Here is a 17,794-nt window from a genome sequence, read left to right as displayed (position 1 = left end):
TGAAACTTGGGACCAAGAACTACTGCAATGTGTGGAAGCAGTAGATGTCCTCCTTGAAAATGAGGACATTTTACACACTCAAACATTACAAGCTATGTTCAATGAAAATAACGACATTTCAGACAGTGAAATGTTAGACATTTTATTAAATTTTGAAACACAATCACAATAATAAATAATTGCTTAAAAAATAAAGAAATTAAAAAATAATCAACAAAACAAACAATCAATTAACATACAATATTAGAAAAGTCTATCATTCTTTTTTCCTTTTAGTACGCTCCCCAGAACGCTTCCCGGTTCGCGGACCGGGCGCTCCCCACGCAAAAAAACAAAATTTCTTTTTTTTTTTTTTTGCCCTGCGGGGCCTTTTTAAAGCCTCCACATCAAACCTAGGGGGTCAGGGAGCATCTACTATGCCCCCTTATGGTCATTTCCCCCTTTGTTTTGGCCTCCTCTTGTCTCTCGATCCTACCGAGAGACAAGATGGCGGCCGCTCTGGACTGTTTAGAATGTTGACAGACACCGGAGAGCCAATCAGCTTCGCTACGCGAAGTTCCGTTACGCGTCAAGTACGCGAACCGGAGCGCTGCCCAGAGCGCGCTTACAGATATATATCTTTTTTTGAACGTTAATTTCTCAAAATCCACTGGAGCACATATATTGAGACCTAGCAAAGGCACATCGGGCTAACAGTCCCTACAATTTTGCCAAGTTTCGTGCAAATCCATTCAGCCGTTCGTCCTAAAAGTGAGGCCAACCGCCCTATCGAAATTAACATCGGAAAAACGTGTTTTGGGACCCCCCTTTTTTCTCGGCCCCCCCTTGACAAACACCCCCCAAATTTCCAGTGGCTGCTCAGAAACAAAATGTTCCATTTTCCTGAAAATTTCAACCAATTCCGTCCACAAACGCCAAAGTTATTAGACATAGAATTTTCAAAAATCCCATAGGGAAAAAATCCTAACTATATATACCTACTGGCGACCGCCAGTAGGTAATATATATATATATATATATATATATATATATATATATATATATATATATATATATATATATATATATATATATATATATATATATATATATTAATATTTAAGAAGACATTATGGTATTTTAATAGCAAACAAAAAAATTACAAAACTATTTTTAGGATATTAAAGTTACAAAATACTTCACCATTTTTTTGCAAAATTACTGAAAAAAACATAGGTTTAATGAACATTATAATTCGAAATTAGCATTTAAAAAACCATTGGAATTCCCTGAAAAAACATAGGTTTCAGGCACGTTATAGTTAGAAATTAGCATTTAAAAAACCTTAGAAATTCACTGAAAAAACCATAGGCTTCAGGCACGTTATAGCTAGTTGGACATTTCACTTGTACAAAACCAGTGAAATTCAACGTTATAGTTAGCTGAGCTAAATATAACTCGCGCCCCCGCAAGGCACTGCTGATGGCATCACATATTACATCATTCATGACATGGTCAGAAACATCACTGATGACATCTCAAATGACATCATTGATGACATCATTGATGACATCATCTATGTGATAATCTGATGCACCTCCTCATACCCTAATATAACCTTTCATATACCCTCTTTAAAATACAGACTACCATTTTCGAGAAAAGAGACACACAAGTACCAGTTACTACATACCCACTCACTGATTCCTAGGTCTACATACACACACATCCACTCATTTACCCATACAGTCACTCATACATGCAGTCGCCCATCAATACAGCACTATCATATGCACTCATACACCTATACAGACACTCACACACTGCCACTCATCCATAGAGTTACTCACACACCTATTCAGTCAGTCATGCAAAGAATCAATCACACTCCCATTTACTCACCTATACAGTTATACACACACCACCTCACTTATTCATACATATACTAACACATACTTACTCTCTTATACAATCACTGATACAAGCACACACACATCCATACATCCACTTTCACAATCACTCACTCTCAAATATAGTCATTTATTGTCAAGACTCCAAGTTCCTCAGGAGCAGTACCCTCAAATGGCCCACCTTCTGGCATCCCCGACTCTGAGTATGTATTTACAGAGTTTCAGGATGGCCAGATAAGGGGAAGGGAATTAGGCAGGGTACTGCGGGAGGGAGATCTGTAATGACACACCACAATGAGATGAATACACAACCTTGTTTGATGAAAACTCAGTTAATAATTACTTGACAGTATCTGTATTTGACGACATTTAGTATTACCTGCAAAAGAAAACTAGTTGCTGTGAATACAAAGTCTTAATCTTCTTTGAGGAATATCTTGTATACCAGTTCTATAATTCTGCTTTTATAGAATACATCCAGGGTTGAATGTCTTGGATAATAATTAAGCGCTTTGATATATCTCAGCAAAGGTCTTTGGTTGATATCACCAGAGGATTAAATAACTTGAACTTTCAAAATTAAACACATGAGGTGGAGTAGTTCTTGTTATGAAAAGCAGTTACTAAACTGTTATCAGTTATCCTAATGTTGAAATATCCAATTCAAAGTATAGCTGTTAAATCCTAATCTTTCGAATCCAACTTCATCCAAAGTTTCCTTGAATTCCAATTAAGCGTCCAAATGCGCTTACATCAAACGCTGCCGACACGCTCCTCTTTACAGTTCGAGCGAGGACAAATGCGAGCTTCTAAAAGACAAGCCCCCGCTCGCAACTAAACTTCACAGGCAATCTTACCTGCAATGTTCAAAAACGGCCTGCACTCCTTAAGAATAGTCTCCGCTGGACAGGAGACAACGCAGACGAATCTGCCAAAAATAGAAGAGCTCCGGACCAAGAAACCTCCAGATGCGAGCTCAGAATATTCGAGGGATGGGTGCGGCTTTCCTTTTAAAGGCGCAAAGAGCATCCTACGGAAGCCGCGGTTGAACACAAACCCAACGTGTGCTTTGACCGCAGTTCTGATAATGATGCTAAATCATGAACGGGTTAGCAAACAATATTTCTTATACACTATTAGATCACAATGGTTGCATAGCATTTGAAATAACATTGACTACAGAGGTATTAGCATTATTCAACCTAACTGTGACTGAGAGATATGAAATATGACTAAGCGTTTGAAGATCACCACATAGAACATGGCCTAGCATATCAACAGTTAGGTCAGATTACTCAGAGCATAAAGTTAGTCAATATATACACAAATAAAGTCTTGACAACAAAGAGTTCTGATAGTCCATATGTACATAAGCAGGGTCCTGACATTTATATATTCTAACACTCACATATACTGCCTTTCACATACATAGTTATTCATACATGTATGACTGAGACATCCATTCACTCACCAACACACCCTTACACACATTCAATCACCCATACAGTGCCACAGAACTGCGTTGCAATGTTGTAAAAAAGGGCGTGGCCTTTTAACATCTCTCTGCAACGCAGCTCCCTTGTGCATACTGGAGGTACCTGGTGGGCTAGTTGGCACCCAGGGACCCTCAGGATTGAGGAGGAATTAATTCTCCAACTTGAAACGCACCACAGGGCGAGTTTGCAGACATGTCACCTCAGGCCACATCCACCGCCCCGTGGCGAGTTGTAAGTTGGGTAAATAATTTTCTTTTAATACTGAGGGTCCCTGAGTGCCAACTAGAACAACAGGTATCTCCAGTATGCACCAGGGAGCTGCGTTGCAGACAGGTGTTCAGAGGCCACGCCTCTTATTACACCTCTCTGTAACGCAGCTCTGTGGCGCTTACTGGAGGTATCTAGTGGGCTAGTTTGACCCTAGGGACCATTAGGATTCAAGGGGACTTAATCTCTCAACTTAGAACGGACACAGGGCACATTTACACAGTGGTGAAGAGAGGGGGACGGGGCCTGAGGTGACGTGTGCAAACACACCCTGTGGCGTGTTTTAAGTTGGGGAAGTAATTCCCCTTCAATCCAGAGGGACCCTGGGGGCCAACAAGCCCACCAGGTGCTTCCAGTAAGCGCCACTGTGCTGCGTTGCAAAGAGGTGGTGCTGGCCGTGCCCCTCTTTACACCTCTCTTGCAATGGCGCTTACTGGAGGTATCTAGTGGGCTAATTTGATCCTAGGGACCCTCAAGATTCAAGGGGACTTAATCTCCCAACTTAAAACGGGCATATTTACACAGTGGGGAAGGGAGGGGACGGGGCCTGAGGTGACATGTGCAAACACACCCTGTGGTGCGTTGTAAGTTTGGGAAATAATTCCCCTTCAGTTGTGAGGGCCCCTGGGGCCCAACTAGCCCACCAGGTGCTTCCAGTAACTCCCACTGCGTTGCAGAGAGGTGGTCCAGGTCGTGCCCCTTTTTACACCTCTGTGCAACACAGCTCTGTGGCTCTTACTGGAGGTACCTAGTGGGCTAGTTGGACCCCAGGGACCCTCAGGATTCAAGGGGACTTAATTCCCCAACTTAAAACATGCCACAGGGAGTGTTTGCACACATGTCACCTCAGGCCCCCCTCCCTTCACCAGTGTGCAAACACGCCCCGTGGTGCGTTTTAAGATATAGTTTTAATCCCCCTGCCCTATTATATACTAGGGGACTACAGAGGAGGTCATGCTAATCACAGGGGTAGCCCAACGCATAGTGTTCCCTAGTGTATGTAGGTGTTTTAACTGTATTCTAAGTGTCTTTTAGCAAAGCACTGGCTCTAGGACTGGTTAGTCAGAGTCAGTTACCACCAGTACCCATTAGAAAAAGTTGAGGGTACAGGATGATTTTGCAACAAGGCCTCTTTCTGCTCCTCTGTTTCTTCTTTCTGCACGTCTTCCTTATTCCTGCTCTTTTCAGCGTCTTTGAGGACTTCTGTTGCTTCTTTCTCTTTCTGCATTTCTATTTCTTCTTTCTGTGTGTTTTTTCTTCTTTCTTCACATGTCCTACCTCTGTAGGCATGGTTACAACATGCAAAAAAACATTTTAAATTCACTTAAAAAACAATAGGTTTCAGGCACGTTATAGTTAGGAATTAGTATTTAAAAAACTTTAGAAATTCACTGATAAAACCATGGGTTTCAGGGGCGTTATAGTTAGTTGCACATTTCACTCGTACAAAACCATTGAAATACCCCCGTTATAGTTAGTTCAACTAACTATAACTCGTGCGCCCGCAACGTCACATATTACATCACTGATGACATGGTCAGTGACATCACTCATGACTTCACTGATGACATCTCAAATGACATCACTGATGACATCATCCTTGTGATAGAGTGACAGACCTCCTCTCACCCTAATATAACCTTTGATACACACACTCCAAAAAAATAATGGACATACCAATACCACTTACAAAACACCTATTCAGTAATTCCAAGAACTACACACACATCCACTCATTTACCAACAGTCCTATACAGTCACTCATACATGTACTCACTCATCATATGTACTCATACACCTATATATTCTGTTACACAGTGACACTCATCCATAGAGTTACTCAAACACATAGTCACACATGCAAACAAAGTATCAATCATCCATTACATTGCATATACAGTTATACACACACCACCACAATTACTGCTACAGAAACTTACTCATACTTACTCTCTTATGCAATCACCTATAGAAACACATACTAATTTATACAGGGACTCTTCCAATCTCTCACTCTCACATAAAATCACTTATATACATCAATACTCACATATACTAGTTTAAAACATATGTAGTTACTCATAAAGACTCTATTGAGACAGTCATTCACTCACTAACACACCCGTAGACACACTCATCCACCTATACAGTCCTGCACACATGCAGTCTCTAACACATACAAGCAGTGAGTCACTCATTCATGCATCTATGCACTACGTAAGACAACCCAACGAACCATACAAACACTCAGACACTCATACTGATACTCAAAAAAGCAAATAATAACCTATATAGACACTCATGTAGTTACTCACCAACCCATGCAGTCACTTATACACAAAGTGAGAGACTGATACAGATATTTACATATTTAAACATTACTCACTAACCCATGTATTCACTAAGATACACTTAATAAGTCTGTTAAACAATCAATTTTACAAAAAAATATCATCCATTTAGAAACTTATAGAGCCATGTATTCTTCCATCAACCTTGAAATATACATATATAAAATATATTTAATTTTCAGAAAAACACACATTCACTGGATGATGTCATCAGTGATGTCATCAGTGATGTCATTTGAGATGTCATCAGTGATGTCATGGGTGATGTCACTGAACATGTCATGAGTGATGTAATATGTGATGTCATCAGCAGTGCATTGCAGGCGCACGAGTTATAGTTAGCTGAATATATATATATATATATGCGCTGGTTCCCAAAAATACTCAGAGGTGACATATACTTTCTATGTTATTAGACATTGTTACTGGCCCTGCTTGAAACACAAATCGAATAGTGCCTCCACTTCATATTTTAGGGGAATAACCTATTCCAGTGGGAGGAAAAAAGGTGAGCAGGCATATGCCCTTTTCAGTTGAGTAGCATTATTCACATGGTGTATGTGCCAGTGACTGGCTAATTCAAGCAAATTGCTGAAGGCACTACCACTCCTTTCACCAAAAAGGGGGCCCTGAATCTTGAGGCAAACTGTGGATGAGACCACGCAATGGTCAGAACTTGTAGGCTATCCAGAACCTATCCTCCATAGTGTAAGTGGAAGCAGCTTGTTGGTGGCTTCTCTAAAAGGTTTACATGTAACCACAGAGCTTGTCCCAGGTGTTGATTAACTGGCCATTGGATAGATAATGTTCTGAACAGCGATAGAAAAATTGTTGTAACCAATGCTTTTCTGTTTGTGGAAGACATCGTTCGGTGAGGAATCCCAAATGTGCAGTACAGGGGAGATTTGCTTGTAGAGCTTTGTGCAATATTATCATATACGCATCCAGCCAGTCAGCTGCCCTACTCCATTCTGTGAGATGAGTCATCAGAAAGCATCTTAAATGCAGTTCTGCTGATTATCTTTTCAGTTTGTCCTTCTGGTGAAATTAGCTGGAAGATTTCAAATGGTCAGTATCACTGCACGTCATTAGCTTTGACCAACAGCTTGCTGGAATGCCTATCAGTCACAAGGATCTCAACGAGTCCATGTAATCTAAATACTATATTGAAATCTGATGTGTCTGCTAATGTCATGCTTGGAGATATTTTCTTGATTGGTATCAAATACCCCAATGTAGTGAAAACTACCACTGCAAAGAAGTTCCACTATGACTGTCTGATGGACCAGCTACTACTCAGCAATTCCACATATTCCAAGCCTGATGGATGGCGGCACCTGAAATGTCATATCCGTCTCATTTTCTTACGTGTACCATCCTACCTCTTAGTACTGACACCCACACACAATTATATGATGTTGTGATGAACATTTATTTATGCATGCTAGACCTGACATCCTTGGTGTGGTTTCCCCTGACATTTTGCCTTCTGACCTCCTGTTTTGCTGATTTCATTTTGCTGGCTTTAGGATTCTGGGCACTTTACCACTGCTAACCATTGCTAAAGTTCATATGCTCTGTACTCTAAACATGGGAACATTGGCTTGTCCACTAATGGCATATTTAATTTACCCACAAGTCCATAGTAAAGTGCACTATATGTGCACAGGGACTGTACATTAACTGCTACTGGTGGATCTGCAGTACTGATTGTGCCATCCAATTCATTAGCCCTCTAAACATGGCTCAGGACTGCAGTTGCAGAGCTTGTGTGTGCAGTTATAAACTGCCATTTCAACCTGGCAAGTTAAACTACTTGCCAAGCCCAACCTTTCATTTTTATTACATGTAAGTCACCTCTAAGATAGGCCTTAGGTACTCCCATGGGCAGGGTGCAGTTTACTGAAAAAGTAGGACATTCGCTTTTAAGTTTCACAAACCTTGGAATTGAAATACTTTTAAATTCATTTTTCACTACTGCAAGGTATATCTCTCTTATGGGTTAACATTAGGATTGCCTTATAACATATTTTAAGTTTAATTTCCAATTGGGAGCAGATAGAAATTTGGAGTTTGGTGTCTCTGGACTCACAATTTGAAATCACAACTTATGGTGTAGTCGGATTTTAAATTGTAAGTCTGGAAATGCTCCTTTTAGAAAGTTGGTCTTTTCTTACATTAACCATTCTGTGCCTCTGCCTGTCTCTGAGCACACTCCTGGGATGGGTGACAGCTGGGCTATGTGGATTTCCTCTAGACAGTCAAACATTGGGAGAAGTGTAATCACTCAAATCCAGAAGGAGTGTTTATGTTTTCAAAAAATTGTCACAAGTAAATATAAAAGTCCAAAAGAAGATCTTCCAGACCGTTGATGGCAAGTTCTTGTTCTTTATTCAATCAGATATCATATCAGCCAACTTGAAAAACAGTTAGTACTTTTGACAGCCAACGTGTTTCGTGCCCATCCGGGACATCATCAGTTCTTCAACCAATATAAATCCACTTGGTCATTCATCTGATCTCGCACCATATATCTTGTGTTCTACTGCAACCGCTTTATAAACAAGTTATTTGTCTTTTAGTCCTTATTTATTCACCTTCCAAAAACGGAACCATTTTCCCGATTATCAAATTCCTTCCGAGCCCATCATACTCTTCTCAATCTTCAGCGTATATCCAAATCCAACTATTAATCTATTCTTCTTCTCAATCCCAAAACCTTAACTGAGCATTGAATCAAAATATGTCAGGTCTCCCACTTTACGGATTTATTGAGCCGGAGGAGGGACGCCGGGCGAGATTTGTGCCAGAAGGTGAACCACAAGAAGTCGAGCTTACCTATGTTGAATGAATAGGTTGTACATAATTTAAAGAATAACCTTCCAGTGCACACAGGGTTTGACCTCCATCATCTTGTCTAGTTTGGAAAATGGGAGAAGTGGTGTTGCATTGCATCCTGGTGACCCATTACCAGGCTGATGGGCCTTCTTGAGGTAGATTGGGAGGGAGGAGCCTACCTTTGCCTGAGGTGGCCCCTCCTGCCTGGAGCTCAGAAGTGGGTTTTACAGCTGTTTTCCCACAAAAACAGGTGCATCAACACGACTGCGTGCGATAAATTGACGCATCGCCCCCGGCACCAACGCTGTGGCGATTCCACAATGACACAGGTCCCGACTGCGAGGTGCAACTATGATGCAGCACTGATTCTCCAACACAGTCTGCGAGGCTCAATGATAATGTAGTGCTAAAACTTCAATGATGTCTGCAAGGCTTGTCTCTGACGCAGTGACCAAACTGCTGGGAACATTCCACCCCATTGTGTCCTCGACGTCAATACAAGGTACTTCCTCAGCAAGCCCTGCTTGGTGCTGTAGTAGACCTACCTTCCAGCGCGGTCAGCCTGAACTTTGGATTAGTACCGATCCCTTGTGACCTCAAGTCACCTTTTGACCATTAGTGACTTCTAAGCACTGTTGTCATTTTTAATCTGAAGATCTTCATATTGTTTTTTTGTTGTTTTGGTCTTGTTTTACTCAGTTACATATTGTCTAGTTTTCTAAACTGGTGTGGGGTATTTTTTCTGTGTTTTCGTTGTGTTATTGTAATTAAAGGGTGCGCAAATACTTTACACATTACCTCTTAAATTAAGCCTGACTTCACTGTGCCAAGCTACCAGAGGGTGAGTGCAGGTTAATTTAGGTTGTGTATCTGACTAACCCTAACTAGGATTGTGGTCTTGAACAGCTGAACAGCAAAACGACATTAATGAGCCCGTGTTATCTGCAGTGCGACTATCTGAAACCCATTTGAGTTCACGTTCCACTCAGCCCCCCCCCCCCCACTCCCAGGATTGAAAGTGGAAGTACATCCTGACACAATGAAAGCTAGCAAATACCTTATTAAATTATTTTTTTTCAAACGACAACACACACTTTTTACAATTCTCAATTAATACATGTGAGAATCTACAGTTACTCGCTATTACTTGGTAACTTTAAAGACGCTCTGCTGACGCGATGTTTTCACTCATATTAGTTGGTGTGTTTTTTCTCGGTCTCTTTTGCGTGGGGATAACGGCGTCGTCATTTCTAGTTTAAACCTTCCTCCGAGGTTACAGTAATTCGCAGAATACCTGGAAAGGCCGGCAAGGTCCAAAGTCATCTAATTTTGCTACTTGGCGATCGAAACAAACACCCGTGTTTGATTACAGAGGAGCTAGGTATGTATTGAGCAGGTGTACAGAGAGAGATCTGTTCTCCTCCGATGCTCACGTCATTTAGCTTGCCAGTGGAATGTAAGTTTGTGTTTAACCAGGCAGTATCAATTTTCAAAGACAGATAACATGTCATGAGCAAACAGCTTAAGGTTAGTAGCCGAGGGGTTACTTCCACGCCCGTGGAGCCATTCTCCTACACATTGCTACGTATCAGCTGCCGGGTGCTAATGCTGCAAGTGAGCCCCAGGCCCCCCCCTTCACCTCCACACTTCTTCGATTCCTAGAGGTTTCCACCATGCCAGGGGCTGCTCCAACACGCCTTTTTCTGCCACACCATTGTGGAATGTCTCTGCATTTTGTACTGTGTACCGTCCAGCCACGAGTAATGTCATTCGTCTAAAAACGCCAGTTGAGTTGGTTAATTGGTATAACGTAGATAATTTAGTGTAAAATGAAAATCTGAAGTTGAAATTCTGTCAGTGATAAGATAACAAAGCCTTTCCTTATTGAGGGGCAGCTTGAATGAACATCCGTGGGCCTGGTGATAGATAATTCACACCTATCACTGGCTGTCAATACAGTTATTTTTAGAGTGTGCGCAGTATATAAGTCAGGCTCCTTTTCTAGTTAATAATACAATTTTTCAATAGATTTATTCATACTTGACGAGGAAAAAGATGCAACAGCAGTCTTTGCAGAGAGGATGTGGCCTAACGCCTGGAGCGGGTGATCTCGAAACTAGGAAACCAGGTTGATTCTCGGCAGGGACGCTCAACATCCAGTGATTCTGGGAAAAATCGCTAAATCTTCCCGTGCCTAACAAAATTAATGTGTCCCTCTGTAAGACAACTGGTGCTCATGTGTTGCGCTCTGAAACCTTCGAGTCGCGTTCGCGCTATATAAAAGTATCTAAAAAAATTGCAGGCCAGCAAAAAAGACAGTAGCAGCACCAGCGGCCAATGGCGAAGAATAGGAAGTAGAGGCAAAATGCATATCCAAATATGAGCACACTTGTCTATTCAAAGGAAATAGAGGGTATGAAGCATGGGCAGGACATCCGTCGGTAATGGCCGCCTATATCTGGGCATCTAGTGGCATGAGGAGGAGGTGTAAATGTGCAGCCTCTACTATGGTCTTGAGTAACATCTGCAAGGGTTGTAGGTTGATACAGGAACTTGGAAGGGCAGTCTCTTAATGTGAGTCATTAGGAAGGAGTGGTGTAGGAAGGGTGGCAGACTGCTCCCAGACACTGGGGGGCGGAGGATGGGTAACTGATGCTCAATGAACAAGTACAGAACAGAAGAAATGCTAGAGACGAACTCTGCCAGGGATAACACTTATGCAAGGAGGTGTGTGGGATGAGGTATTGTGCATTAGTGGAAGCGCCGGCAGTGCCACGGAAAGACAGTGGTAAATGGACTCTTTTCCAACAAGCCCGACAGGGAAAAGCAAGACATTCGTTAGAACTCAGGGTAGGAAATATGAGGAGCAAGAGAAAGAACGGATTGTTCTGCGCTCCCTCTGCTAACTCACACCAATACATAAGAGAAAGAGTCAGAACCCTTTGAGGGCTGGGAAGTGTAGAGTAGTAAGGAAATGACTAGTTCGCTTGCCAGTATGGACTGTCACTTCCAGGGTGATTATGGTGCTGCGAGTATTTAAATCCTTCAGTCTTACATTAAGGTGCCTGGCAATGATTCATGGTTGCATGGCTTCACCTCTTGCAAAAGAAACACTTTCTCATCGTCAGTTCACTTGGTTCCTCAAAATTGAGGGCCTGTGCCTCTCACTCTATTTCTGTGTATCCTCCTGTGAGTTCCAGCCTTTCTCATGCCAGAGTTTCAGATTTGGTCGAGAGATCATTAAAACGTTTATGAGCCCACTCAAATCCAAGCAGAGTGGCTTTCTGTGGGTTCATAAATAAGATTCAGAGCCCTGCATCACACATGTACTACTATATGTGGTGCAATAGTGATGCAAGGCACTCATAAATGTGTTATGTTATGTTATGTTAAGTTAACAAAAATGTCTAGAGCGCACGGTCACCAGGAGGTTTCATGGCGCTAATCATGGGTAATGTCGCCGCGGATCGAACTATGCATAGGCTTGCTCAAACAACCAAGTTTTAAGAGCTTTTCTGAACCCGAGAGGTTGTCACAGCTCCTGATTGCCAGGGGTAAGAAGTTCCAGACACATGGAGGTGAGCTGACCGTAGGCTTCGGCATGGAACATGCTTTATGATCATGCTGCTGATTAATTTGAGGCTCCTACAGTGCAAGGCCTTAAGCACCTTGTCTTAGAAGCAGCCTGTTGGGCCATCGGTAGCCAGTGCAGTTTAAGAAGCCCCGGTCTAGCAGATTGCCATTTCGGCTGTTTATAGATTAATCTTGCGGCCTGGTTCTGTACTTTTTGTAGGCGTTTGAGTAGAAACAGAGGCAGACCAAGGAAGATAGAATTTGAGAAGTCCAGACGCGAGGGAACCAAAGCTATCACCACCTGTATGAGCGCTGAGTGGATCAGCAAATGGGCGATCTTCCTAATTTTATGCAGTTGGAAAAAGCTGGAGCAGACTACCGCTCCCACTTGTCCTCTAAGCGAGAGGTCTGCATTGATGGTGACCGCTAGGCTTTTCACCGAGGGGGAGGGAGTGGGGGGTGGTCCAAGTTCGGTCGGCCAGTAGTGCGGGAACCAGCAGATCTCACTCTTCCCAGGCAACACTAATTCTGTCTTGCCCGAGTTGGGTTTCAAGTGGTTAAGATCCATCCAGCGCTGGATATGGAGCATAATAGCTTGAAATTCAGCAGCAGAATCAGGGAAGTCCAATGGAAATACTAGCTGAAGGTCGTCTGCGTAATTGAAAATGGTGATCTTTCTGTTTTTTAATAAGTGAATCAGGGGCCTGAGGTAAAGATTAAACAATAGTGGGGACAGGGATGAGCCCTGTGGGACCCTGCATGTGGAGGTGAGCTTGGGGGCAGTGAAAGTTCCAAGTCTTACTGCTTGAGTTCTGCCAGCAAGAAAGGATTTAATCCAGTTGAGTGCAGGCCCACGTAGGCCTGCCTGTTTGACACGGTTCAACAAGATGTTGTGGTCGACCATGTTGAACCCGGCCGACAGATTCAGGAGCACAAAAGCCTGGGGGACAACCCTGTCCTCATTTGCTCTGAGAGTGTCCAGTACTGCGAGGATCACTGACTCAGTTGAATGCGCGGGCTGAAAGCCAGCTTGATTTGACTCTAAGTATTCTGATTGTTCTATAAAACTGGAGAGGCACCTGGCCACGTGGGCCTCCAAGATCTTGGCCAGATAGGGGAGGAGGGATATCAGATGATAGTTTGAGGAGTTTGAGTGGTCAGCTCCTGCTTTTTTTAAGAAGAGGGACTACCGTAGCGTTCTTGAAGGCGCTGGGTACCTTGCCCTGTGCAAGTGACTCGTCGAGGAAGGGGAGTACACTGTGAGGCATGATGGAAAAAGTGTCCCTCAGGACATGAGGTGCACAGCTGTCATTAGTAGACCCGGACTTAACACGAGTCATTAGATCTAATAATGTTTTGGGACATATAGCTAGAAGAAGGTCCATGGTGGATAAGTTACTGGACACAAATCTGGGTATGACATGGGGTTCGAACAGTAAAAGAAGCTGTTACGGTACTTTTCTCCTGCACTCTTCCATCAGACCTGGCCAGGTTTGGGAACTACATGGCCAAGCTTCGAAATAGGCTTACGGAAAATGAAGGGTCAGGCATGATGAAAGTCACTTCAGATCAATAAGCCAACTCGCCCCACTAACCAGATGGATAAGACATCATTTTAATAACTATAACATTTTAAATTACGCAAGCAACTCACTAATGTGGACACACTGGTATATGCTTGCTGTTTTTATTTACGAATGTACAGATACAAATATTAATATACATATTGTTTTTTTATATATTGTTTTTGAAAGTTTTGTATACAAATGTCTTTTTTAGGATTGCCTTTCTTTCTAAGATGTATTGTAAATGGTTTTAAGTAACGGTGCAATATAAATAAAAATACTCTACTCTACTGGACACATCTTCCAGTGGTTCCCTACTAGCAGGGTTGGGGATGCTGGCTTTGATGGTGGAGATTTTGTCCAAGAAGATATTATTCAAGGAATAGCAAAGCTCTTGGGTGGGTGCCTGGCTTAGCAATGCTCTCTCATCATTACACAGGTCGTTCACAATCGTGAAGATTGCCTCAGGTTTGTTGTGGGCATTTATTATTCTGGCAGAGAAGTAGGCCGCTATGGTATCCAAAATGGCTTTCTTATACTCTCTACGAGCTAGCAAGAACTGCAATTTGTCTTCTGTTGAGTATCCTAGCCTCCATGTTCTCTCTTTTTGACGGAGCTCGAGTTTTTGTGTTTTTAGTTCGGTGGTCAACCATTTATGTCCATCCGAATGGTGGGTACAGGAACATTTAGCAAGTGGGACATGTACATTACTAGCCAACAATAGCCAATCCGAGATGTTCTCTTCCATGGAGTTGACATCAGGGTTAAAGGTGGGCAATGGGCCAAGGTATTAACGAATTCCAGTTTATTGAGGGTTCTCCACTTTCTTATCATATCTCCCGCCACTGTGGGGGGCTTGATCTTACCGTTAATAGTAACTGTAAATTTTATCAAGTGGTGATCTGACCATATACATGGAGAGATTATGGGCACCGACAGTGTGAGGTTATGGGACCAGATTTGGTCCAAGGTGCGTCCCTTTTTGTGGGTAGGGGAGGATAAATGCTGGGCCAGGTTCAGGTTAAAAAGTAGCTCGGGGAGTTCTGCGGCATTTGGCCCGCCCAGGGCGTCATTGAACCAGTAGTTCAAGTCCCCAATAAGTAGGACCTTGGCATGATTCACGGCAAGGTTGGCCATTTGTTCACTTAGGGCGAGAGGGAAGGTAGGCATTGCCTGGGGGGGGTCGATAAATAAGCACTAGTACAAGAGATCCAGTGTTAGTGTCGAGTTTAATAAGAATATTCACTACCTCCGGGAGGTCATGGTGATAAACTTTTAATCTTTGTGTATAATGGCGGCAACATCGCCACCCATCTTTCCTAAGGGCCGATTAGCAGAAAGGATGTAATAATCTGAAGGGAGCGCCGCTAAGATGTCTGGTGTGGAGTCCTGGGTTAATCAGGGTTCGGTAATCAAGAGGACATCAGATTTTTCTGAAGTAAGCAGCAGGAAGATGTCAAGTTGGTGCTTTACCAAGGAGCGTGTATTGAGGTAAAGAATACGTAGGGCGATTTGGTTCGCTGTTGTGGGAACGGTGAGTGGGAGAGAATACGGAATGGGGGGGTAAGGTGACATGGTCGCCTGAGTATGAAGGATACCATTAGCCAAAATACGACTATAAACAACAGGGTCTAAGGAGAGGGCAGGGTTGCGCTAATGATCTTAACATCTTAGAAGAATAGCTGGTGATTTGGCCATAGTCCGTGGCCCCTGGGCCTAGCTGGGCTCGGCCGGGCGTTGACGGGCTTGCCTTTGGCGCGCCAAAGACACGCCCGCTGCGCTCCTGCGTAGTGGCGTGCATTTTATGCCTAGCCCTGCCTCTAGCTCCTCCTCCTTACGGCCAATTGGCAAAGGCCTAGGGGTGGAGAACGGGCAAGGATCGGCAATGATCAGCAGTGAGATTTAAAAGTAAAATTCTGTTTCAATTTCAATTAAAAAAAATTACAGATCAATTAGACCAATTTTACAAAAAGCGCTGTCAGGGAGAGGTCCGTGCGGCAACATACAACACGATTGCCCGCTCTCGCGCTGCAGCCACTTTTATGCCTGGCTCCGCCTCTAGCTCCTCCTCCTTATGGCCAATTGGATAAGGCCTAGGGGTGGAGAACGGGCAAGGATCGGCAAGGAAATAGGAAATAAGCCCCTGCATGTCCATAGACTTTGGGGAACTCAATGGGGACCCCCATTCCAGAGCAGAAGGTGTATTCAAAGGATTTGAAGAAGCCCATGAGTAAGCAGTATGTTGGCAGAGAAATCAGGAGAATGCCACCATCTTGTATAGAGCTGCTTGACCAAGGAGAGATAATGGTAGTTTTCTGCAGTGCCATACAACTCCCGAAAGCTACTCAGCACAACATATTGGTTGTGTTCTAGGAATTCCTTTATATCGTGAGTAATGTGCACACCCAGCTACTTAAACCCTTCCAGGTAACTGCTGAGGTATTTAAAATTGTTATTGGCGGGCCATTTACCTAGTTTGTAGAGCACTAATTTGTAGCAGTTGATACAAAACGAGTTGGGTGTGGTTTCCTTAGTTTCAAAAATATAAAGGAAAATATCATCTGCACAGAATTACTTTTGACTGTACCAGCGTCGTCCCCATCGCAGCCTCTGAGCCACTGCATCCCCTCTAACCCAACATGCCAATGGTTCTAATGCTAGGACAAAGACCACTGGTGACAGGGGATACCCCTGTCTGGGGTGTCTGCCAAGTCGGAAGGTGTTTGATAGACTCCGTTTAATTTGACTTGAGCTAGGGGATCTCCATAGATTAGCTTAAGCCATTATAGATATTTCAGTCTAAATCCCATTTTTATGGAACTGAAAAGAGATACAGCAATTTGACAGAGTCAAGTGCTCGTGGGAGTCCTGAGGCTCCATTGGACACAGAGTCTTTCTTGCCTTCACTCAAGTGCTTTTCATAGTGAGCCCATCCGAGACACACAGACTCTTTCCACGTGCCCCAACACTCTATGCACACTGCCAGCTTCTTCTACTCATGAAGAGACGTGTGTTCAGAGTACTGCATCTCTGCATGAGACAAGCACTCAAAGATAAGCAGGTCCCACAGATCATGACAATTGATATTATATAATTAGACAGGCCCCATTCTCTTTCATACAACCAGCATGTAGCATGCAGATGGAATGCTTTAATCTCGTTATAGGAATTGATTACCGTAGTTTGGACTTTTTCAGCTTCAAAATTGTTTTGATATTCTCAAAAGTGCATTTGAACAAAGTAAAATGAAATGACAACATCTTGACTTCATAAATTTATTAGCAAAGTGTTCAACGGAATGAAATTAAATATCCAAAAAGGGAGGTATGGATACCCTGGAGAAATAAATGATTACTTAAGTAACAACTGTATTTGATTGCAGAATATAATTAAAAGTGACCAAAAGCATTAGTTGTAGAAAGTACTAACCTCAGACTTTTCATTTCTCTATCTGTGTGTCACTCCGTATTAGTGAATGTGTAGTTGAACGTGTACCTAAATAGGTATTTGGGTGTATATTTTTATCCTATTGTTTTTTTTCAAAATCCTCACAAATCAAGTAATAGATAACCTTGTTTTCTGATCCTTATTAGGCTGCATTTAATTGGAGCTTGAATGGTGAGGGATTCCCACTCCTGTTGGTCTTCAGAACAATGTGTATGGATAACAGGAGAAGATATAACATTCAATTATGTAAATTGTTTCAGTCTTCAAAAAATTAACTAACCTCTAATTCTGAAGATGTTTCGAAATGGTGTGACATTTGGTATTTATTATTCTCCTGATCTGTAATTATTTCAGGGTAGTGCTGTGGT

The sequence above is a fragment of the Lissotriton helveticus genome, chromosome 1_1 (assembly GCF_964261635.1).
Source record: "Lissotriton helveticus chromosome 1_1, aLisHel1.1, whole genome shotgun sequence".
Taxonomy (NCBI): Eukaryota; Metazoa; Chordata; class Amphibia; order Caudata; family Salamandridae; genus Lissotriton; species Lissotriton helveticus.
Note: the sequence above shows the minus strand (reverse complement) of the source record.